The 9,479-nt window shown below is 42.2% G+C and overlaps 1 long non-coding RNA gene across 1 annotated transcript; it reads right to left on the bottom strand.

Moving 5' to 3' along the window:
- On the bottom strand, positions 445–5,284 carry LOC110393251. Its single transcript, XR_002434907.1, has 3 exons — positions 5,212–5,284; positions 2,335–2,395; positions 445–641 (listed from the first exon to the last, which is right to left on the bottom strand). It is a non-coding gene; the product is annotated as an uncharacterized LOC110393251 (long non-coding RNA).

The following is a 9,479-nucleotide window of genomic DNA, read 5'->3' on the forward strand; positions in this document are numbered from 1 at the left end:
CGCAGACAGGGCTGCTGCTAATGTGGTGTTTTCCTTGGAGCTGGAAGGATTACCGCTAGGCCATCTGTTCAGTCGGTTAGAAAAAATGTGATTGACAGGTACCACTGACCTAAGACAGGCATCTCCATTTGGTACTGTCTGCAGAGTACAACTATGTGGTGAATTGCTTCTTCCTTTGTGATAGAATGTGTTTCATGGTTGTTACAGCCCATTTCTCTGACAGATATTCAACCACTATACACCCTCCTTCTTCCTTTTCAACTTGCTAAAACCTACAGAACAGTAAATCTAATCTCTAAGCTGGTGCAGTGCTCAGGGGATGAGGCACTGCAGATATCTGAGGGCAGATAATCCTGTTTGTCTCCAGAATGTTGGGGACCGCAGGAGGAGCTGGCAAGCTGTGAGAGGCCCTGACATTTGCCCGCTGGTGTAAGGACGAGCCACCTCTATGTTGTTGTCATTCAGCCCAATGTCTGGGATTTGGTTTTGTTTCATCGTTAAATAAAACTGGTGCTTTTCCAAGAAAGGTCACTGCAAGGCTGAATTCAAGAAGAGCCTTTTATTTCTCGATGTGGAGGCAACTTCTTCTCTACTTCAGGACTCACAGCTACCATGCAGACAATTGTCAAGCAAAGGATGCCCTGCAAAATGAAAATGAAGAGGATATTAAAACAGTACAGCAGCTTTTCAAGGTAAGATCTTTTTAAAGGTTGCATCCAGAGCAGGAAGACAAAGGTGATAAAAAGGCTGGGAGACATGTCCAATGAGGAGAGGACGAGGACATTTGGGTCATCTAGCAAGCACAAAGCTGTACCAAGGGAGGATCAGACTGGGCTCTAGGAAAAATTTCTTTACTATCAGAGTGGCCATACACTGGAACAGGCTTCCTAGAGAGGTGTTTGGTGCTCCGTAACTGTCACAGTTCAGAAGGCATTTGGCCAATGCCTTCAAAAACACGCTTTAACTTTTTGTTAGCCCTGAGGTGATCAGGCAGTTGGACTCGATGATCTTTGTATGTCCCTTGCAATGGAACTATTCTAATTCAAACACAAAATCCAGGGTTTCTGAATGTCCTGGATGATGCGGGGAAATGCTCTATCTGGAAAGAAGGTGAAAGAAAGTGTGAATGTGATATATAACAGCTATAAACTATTTGTCGCCAAGACATCAGTAGCTTTCCTCTGTTCCTGAGCCCCACCCTCTGCCCTCTGTGTGTTACAACCACAAAGACAAAGGAGCTGGTGATCTGCCTTCCCTTTAAGTCTGCTTTCAAACAACAAATTAAATACATTCATCTAACTCATAAAAATGATTCATACCTCGTGGAGCTTATCAGTGGTAAAAAGGTGAGGGAAAACATGTTGTTTCATGGCATTTAGATGCTGAGAAGATCTGCATTTTTACTGATACTACCACAGATGTTTTTTAATGACAGTTAACAAAAGAAGATATCTCAAAGAAATCAAATAGTTTAATACTAAAATCCACTAGAATTTAATAGAAAATTTTCTCTAGGGAACCCATACAGATGACACATTTTCTTAATTAAAAACAACTGTTATCTATCCTCTAGATTTTGTCAAGAGCCTGAAAGCTGTCTGAGGGCTGAACTGAAATAATCTATGGTAAACAGCATGCTCCTGTGCAGCTCAGCAGGGCAAGAGGGGCAGGTGTAAGAAACTATCTTATTAAAACTTTGATGCAGAAGTAGCACACCCTGGTGCATGGTAGGGAAGAAAATGAAACAGAAAACTCAAGACACTTTTGAAAGAACCTAGTTTGTTGTTTTTTTTTTCTCAGATTAATTTATCACCAGAGCAGAGAGAAACTAAGGTAACCAGTTAAAAGAGCAGATCTCTTTGATGAAAGGCAAGAAGGGAGAAGAAGCCATTCCCTAGGGCTTTTCAAGTTAGAGCAAGAATTGGCTTCTCCATCCCACCTCCTTAGCCTGCACACGTCTGTTTCCTGGAGGCCATTTCACTTGAATTATACACAGGAATACACTCATCAGAAATCCTAAGTGATAGTCAATGCTTTTGCCGAGAGGAAATATTCAGCCTGCTTTGCCACTGTCAGGAACCTGTTCTTGATCATCAACAAAGTACTTTCAAAATTTCATGTCATTCTGCCTAGCTATCTGTCCATTTAGCCTGGCGACTTCTTGGCCTTCTTGAAGGCAATGGGAGTTCTGTCACAGGCACTTCTTAATATAACTCTTGGTAGTCACTGCTTCCGGAACCCTGTATTCTCCACAGCTCATGTCCCCAGTCATGCCTTGTTTAGCTGGCCTATTATTCATTCTAGGTGAACTGTTCCTTTCAGCTTGTCTCTCACCTGAAACTGTAGTTTGTTGATGCATCTTTGAGAACACAGTGAACAGGATGGAGTCAGGGACCTAACAGAGAACAACATATTTCACTGCTCTGCAAAGAAGTTTACAGAGGGACTTAAATGATACTGTGAGGCTCAGGGTTGTTTACTGTCCATAGTTCTTTAAACACCAATGCTGCCAGCTTCCCTTCTCCCACTGGCTACCTCTCCCATTTACTTTGCTTTGTGTTTATGTTGCTAAATGCTGCAGCTCCACCTGCATGGCTCTGATCTCTGGAAGCAGGGACAGCCTGGGAACTGCTCTTTAACTGCTTCATGAGCTTAGCTGTGGTGAAATTTCTGACCTGTCTTGTATGAGGCTGTGTGTTCTGGGGGAACATGCCTACACAACTTCATAAATCATACCAGCAAATGATTCAGACTCCATATGCAACCTGAGCACTGTTACTAGTAGTTACCAAGTGTCCAAAGGGGCTGTGTTTGTGACAGAAATTACAAAACATACCTGCCTAGGAATGTGTACTGCCCTAAGACTGAGAAAACAAAATAAATTGCAAGCCTTACCTCATGCAGGAAAGCAATACTTTCCGTTTTTACTGGTAGAGAACCAAAGCACAAATGGTTGGCATGATTTTCCCAGTCTTAGGAAATGAAATTTGTAAAATTCAAGACGAGTTTATCACTTATACTCCCAGAATAGACAAGATAATATTAAAACTTTTTTCATGGTGACATTGAAGTCAGTAGAAAGTTCAGATTCCATCTAGTACAGTGTTTCTATATGTGACACTGATCACTGTGGACAGACTATGTCATTAGACCCATATATTTGCGTGACTGACAGAGACTCTGATCAGACTGATTCCACACTACTCATTAATTCTGTTGTTCCCTTCAGCCTTAGATGAGGTTTTGAATGTGATGCCCCTGAATGTCAGCGGTAGCTGCTTCTGAGAGCAACTTGCCTTCTAATTCAACATGGCAAAATGTTGAAACATTAAATAAATTGGGCTAAAAAAAGAATCTTTTAACAGAACACTTGGATTAGACTTCTTTATTCTTGAACGTGCTTTCAAAGGAACACTGAATTACCAGATAAATGTTTTTGAAAAATGTTAAGCAGAGTTTAGAGGCCTTTTGAATTCTCTTCATGACATTTAAATTAGTTTAGTTAGTTATTTCTAAACTTCATTTGCATTGTTGAAAATACCTTTCCCTCTGACATGTTTGCATCTTGTTTTATAAAAGTGTTAAAAAGCAAAAGCAAATAAACGATGTTACCAGAATCAGCACAAAGATGCAAGGAGTTATTTTACCCAAAGCTACCATGGACACATTCTAGTGTGCTCCCAGTGTACCTTAACAACAGCCCAGAAACACTACACTGAGCAGGAATATAATGAGAGGATACAAATTGGTCACAGTATTTTCCTGATAATAACATTTGTCTAAAGTCCTATTAAACACTGCTCAGTGCCATCACTTCCTCAGAAGAGAATGAGGCTGTTCTCCACAGAGATGCCGCATTTTCATTCATGTCTAGGTCACGTATGAATAGAACACATTTCACTTACATAGTGTAATTATTATTTTTAAGTATATAGGCCACAGATTCAATTGATTTTACAAAAAAAATGGTATGCCTATGGACAACACGTGATTGGAGAAGTGCAGATGGGATGTCAGTGTCTCTGAGGGCACTAATAAGACTAAGTGTCCCTGACCAGCTTCACCTTGGGCTTCCACCCACACCCATGGGCCCAGCTGCTCTATTTGAGATCAAACCTGGGCACTTATTTCTTGCTAGAGCTGTGTAGGAGGAGCGCTGGTCTCTGGCAAAGCTTCAGTCCCATTTAACGTTGCACTGGAGCCTCCTGGCTGAGACCGTAACCCCTGGGCTAACTTCCTGGCTTGACCTTCGTTGTCCCCTGACAGTTTGGGTTTGCCAGGTGACTGTGGAACCTGGTATTAACCCTGACCTGAGGACTGACTTCCATCCTGCCCTGGTATTATGATGTTGCTTTATGGCCTGGATTCTTGTTTGGACCTGGCCACCATCTCCATGTCTGTCCCGTTTGCCTTGCCAAGGTACTGTGGCATGGGCTGTGGCAGGGGAGGTGCTTGTTCTGCTGGCTGCTGGTTCTCCTTGGCTTCAAGCTAAACTTTCCAAGTGAGCAGCCCTCTTGGTCTTGCTGTTCCCTGACAAGCAAAATCTTTTTTTTGTCTTTTTAATCTTCTGCTGAGATTATCTTACCAGTAAGATCTTTCTATCTGCTGTTCCCCAAGTCATGGAGCAGAGAGGTGAGGAGAGGAGAAGAAAAACATTTTGGTAAATGAGGTGTGTGCCAAGGAAAGGCAGAGAGCAACTCTCAAGCCTCTCCAAACATCCACCTGTAGGCTGAGGCCTTATGAGCACCCAGATGACACCCCGGTTACAGTAGTGCTGCCCTTCTTCTTCTCAAGTCTCACCAGCCTGAGCTGCGTGCAAGACCAGGCTGAAACTGAAATGGTCATAAGCACACTGGAGCAGCATCCTTTGGGTTTGGAGATATCAAACATAATTCTATGAACTTCACATAATGTGGAAATTGCTCATGACCATGCATAGCTCATCTAGATTAGTCAGCAACTGCTATGAATCATAATTTGTTTGATGGAATAGGGATCCATTCACAACTCCAGAAAGGTCAAAAATCATAAAAAACTCAATTTGTGAAAGACAGCATGCCATTTTCATGATTGCACTCTTCTGTGAAACACTCTAGTGTCTTCAGGTGATAAGTGCTGTATTAATTACTGTTAACAGTCCTGCTGAAGTCAGATATTGTCATGTCTTTCATAAGAGTAGCATTGAGCCCTAATATCGGTAAACAGACTCACCTTCTTCAGTCAGTATAATCTCTGCTGAGTAGATTTTCATTCCAGTAGTTTATTTGGTGAAGTCAGTTTTTCACACTTAGTCACAGTAGCACTTGTATGTCATAAAGCTTGTGATTGCATCACAAGTTGTTAGAAGCGAGCCAAAGGGTCGTTTATACCAAGAAGGAATTATTGCTATTCTTTTGAACAGGCATTATGCCTAGTTAAATAGCCTGAAATATAGTTTAATAGTTACATTTTATTTAATTCTTATGCTTGAGATGAGCAGGGGATGCTAACTGTATGTCTGTGGATTGAATCATTTGGCAGCTAACACTCTCCATCTTTGCCAAAACAGTTATTCTTACATAGCAGCTGTAAAATTTGAGACATGTTTGATGCTCTGTTTTATTCATGAGCAGCATTGCTTCAACTGGAGCCAGACTTCTGGGAGGGAAATAGGAGTATTACAGGGTGTTGACACCACCAAATTATGATTATCTAGTCTTACTGACAACTTATTTGAGGATACACTATTCTTTTAGGGGAAAAAAAGGGCTATTTTGCTGACTAGCAATAGGTAAGGGTAAGATAATGAGGTGAAATCACGTGCCATTGCCTGTGCTGTTCAATTTTGTTCTCTTGACATGTACCTTTTATAAGAAGGTTTTATCATGTCCCTGATGTGTTTTTACTAAGGAAATGCTACTTCTGCATACTTTTAGACTATCAATCCTTCTGAGACCTGCAGTGTCCATCAAAATATTGGGGTCCATCTCTTAAGCAGATCAATTAGGAAGATTAAGACCCACCAGCCCCCTAGCCCTACAGAGAAGTCAGGTAGAAACTGGCCATGTTTACTGTCATTTGCAAGAGAATTCCTCCAGGGAAACGCTTGTTGCATTAATTGCCACTTTCAGAATTCAAAAAGCACTCTGGGAGTGTTTCAGCATTATTCACTCCCAAGTCTATAGCAGTTATTAGGGTCACTCATGCTGTGAAAAAGACTGCAGTAGTCATTTGGAGGGTGAGAGTCCTCTCTTTCAGCACATTTATCTGAAGTGGGAGTTATTCTATCTTAACACGCAACTGTGGCAAAGAGATTTTTCTTTGAAGGTCAGGTAAAGATCCTACGGTTTTCTGTATTGAGTGAGGGAACTAAAACTAATAACTGGAAATCAGAAGGTATAGAACTGATCTGCTGCTGTATGTAAGTGCATTGGGGTCCACTAAAGCCCATAGTTTCAAGGTAGGGACTGGCTATCTCAGTAATGGATGAGCAGAACTGGATATATAGGAACAAGACTCAAAAAAACACTCTTCTGGAGAGGTAGCCATCAGCATAAACACCAAATAATGTTAGAGATAGGCCTCTCCATTCATTTGTGAATCACAGACTCAGATACACTCCTGGAATTGGGCCTGACACAGGACAGAGAAGCACTTTCTCATTTGGTAGCCCAGTACTTTCTGCTGTTGCCCAAATTATGGGCAGTCCAGGTTGAAAACCTTTCTCTGATATGACTTGAAACAACATACAAACATCAGTGTATCTGTGGGAAGGGTAGCAGGTATCCCTTCCTTCCCTTTTGCTGAAATCATTCTTTGTCAAATCAGAATTTAATTCCTCATTCTACAAGCGTATGGTGACGTTTTACTGTGTTTAAAGCATTTACCAAGTAGACATCTGAGATTCACTTTTCCCTCTTAACAGGTATTCGGTAAGCCTGAACCAAAATCCGTAGGGAATTCCCTTGCAGCCAGAGTGGAAAGTCATCCTCCCAACCTCCATTTTTAGCCATGTCCAAGTCAGAGAGGGCCCTTTTGGAAGCAGAAGCTGTTGTAGGCCACCTCTTACAGCCAGGCCACCAGTCTGGGTGATCAGCCCATGCAAATTCACAGTGAAGGAAGGAGCTGTACATGTACTGCCAGCAGATGTGCTAACAACTGCTTGTAGGTCTGAGAAGGGGCTGGGGAGATCTCTGAAGCTCTGGCTCCCAAATGAAGGGTGATGCAGTTATAGTGTCAAATCAGACTCATAACTTCCTTTGAAAGATGCAGCACAAACATTTGTTCCTGTGTGTGGGAATTCCCTCTGTCCCCAGGGGGCAGCTCCTTGCTCAGTGCTTTGGGGCTTTCTGGATAGCATGCTTGGATGCCCATGTATGAGGAGGGAGCAGGCCCTGCTGCCTAGCTCTGACCAGCAGGTCCTTTTGGGAGCTGTGCTGCAAATTGTGTGCCTCAAAACATTCAGCATATAGGGCTCATTTTCACTGCTTGCTTGCTAGCCCTGTGCAGAGATCCTTCATGTTTGGTTTGGAGTTTCCTTCTTCCTATCTCTCCTCTGAACACCCTTAGCATACCAGTATGAGCGTATAAACAGGAGGGGGATCAATTGTTTGTGAGAGTGGATAGCAATAGGACAAGGGGGAATGGTTTTAAGCTGAGACAGGGGAGATTTACGTTAGATATTAGAAGGAAGTTTTTCACACAGAGGGTGGTGACGCACTGGAACAGGTTGCCCAGGGAGGTTGTGGATGCCCCGTCCCTGGAGGCATTCAAGGCCAGACTGGACGTGGCTTTGGGCAGCCTGGTCTAGTGGTTGGCGACCCTGCACTTAGCAGGGGGGTTTAGACTCGATGATCTTTGAGGTCCTTTTCAACCCAGGCCATTCTGTGATTCTATGATTCTATGATTCTATGATTCTATGATTCTATGATTCTATGATTCTATGATTCTATGATTCTATGTTCCAGGCAGCACAAACCATTAAAAGTAACTCCTCTGAAAAATAATAATACACTTTACTCTTCAGCACCATATACAAGTGTAAGAACTGATGAACATGGCTTATTCCGTCAGGCAGAAGCCATTGTTTATTAACTACTGGGAGGATGGTTGAACAGAGGAACGGGTTGCCCAGAGGGGTGGTGGAGCCTCCATCCTTAGAGGTGTTCAGTCCCTGTGTGGCACTGCTCTGGGTGACTGCTTTGAGCAGAAGGTTGGACCAGACAGCCTCCAGAAGCCTCCTCTCAGCTTCAACTGTTCCGTGAAACAAAGAGCTCATCACAAACTGCTTTTAAACTATTCTGTAATTACTAAATCTAATTGGCATAATCGTTTTTTACTTTATAAGAGATTTTTCTTTTGCATCCATAAACACTGCTCAGAGAACAGATATCTGTATTGTTCAGTTCTCTCTGCAAGCCAGCAATTGCTGTGCTGACAAAAATCAGAGGGCATTCTTTTGTAAAAGCTGTCAAAATAATAATGTACTACACATTAATGTGTGGATTGCTTGCATATTAATGATGTGCAAATTTTCCAGTCCTCAGAGATAATTTGTACTAATTAGCAATCATGTGTTTTTCCAATTTAGTGATTTACATATCATACCTGTGAAATAACAATAAAATTCCTTTTATAGCTGTGCACCTTCTAAAGGGAAAATGCCAAAGGCTGGGCTGGTAGGATATTACTGTCAGAGAAAGAATTCAGCAATCACAAAAGCCAAATCATTACAATACTTCTAGAATTTTGTCAGCAAAGCAATCCTAGACTGGCCTGAGTTACAGTTTATTGTCATTAATACATGACAACCTGCTTTGAGTGGAACAAAATATCACACTGACTAATATCTTACCTGCTCAGCTGAGGGTTAATGAACCAATTCAAGGTACGGGTAACTTTGTAGTTAAAAATGCACTAATTTAGGATCTCCTTCTACCAGCAAGAATCAACAGTTTAGCTAAAAGATACAGACGAAAAACAGCAGGTCTTTCTTTCTGGAAGACCTTGGAGGTAGCTTCTTAAAAAGGCAGGTAGTTTGGTGTCTGTGAGACAGAAGGAACTAATGTTTAGTCCTCTGTGTGTCTCTCACACCCAGATGGATGAAACTAAATGATCACCACTTGAAAATAAAAATAGAAGTTCAGTGACACGGAATAAGAAAGAGGAATAGCAGTGGGTTATGGTTTTTTGAGTTCAGAGCTGTCAGTGATTTCTGAGTGTCACAGGAATCTCTGTGTGCCAGAATAAATTGTGCTTGGGTGACAGGTGTCAGCCAATCCACCTTAATTAACACACCCTTCCAGTGCACAGGTGCAGTACTGCCAAGGGCAGTTCTGGGTGTGAGCTTGATAGCATCACCTGACCCTTACTGCTAGGATCCTCAAGCCCTTCCTCATATGGATTTCTCTCACCTGCTCTTTAAAATCTCACTAACACAGACCGCCCAGTCTAGGCAGCCTGCTCCATTGCTTCACGCTCCTACTATTAAGAACCCATTT

This window comes from Numida meleagris, chromosome 2, assembly GCF_002078875.1.
Source record: "Numida meleagris isolate 19003 breed g44 Domestic line chromosome 2, NumMel1.0, whole genome shotgun sequence".
Classification (NCBI taxonomy): Eukaryota; Metazoa; Chordata; class Aves; order Galliformes; family Numididae; genus Numida; species Numida meleagris.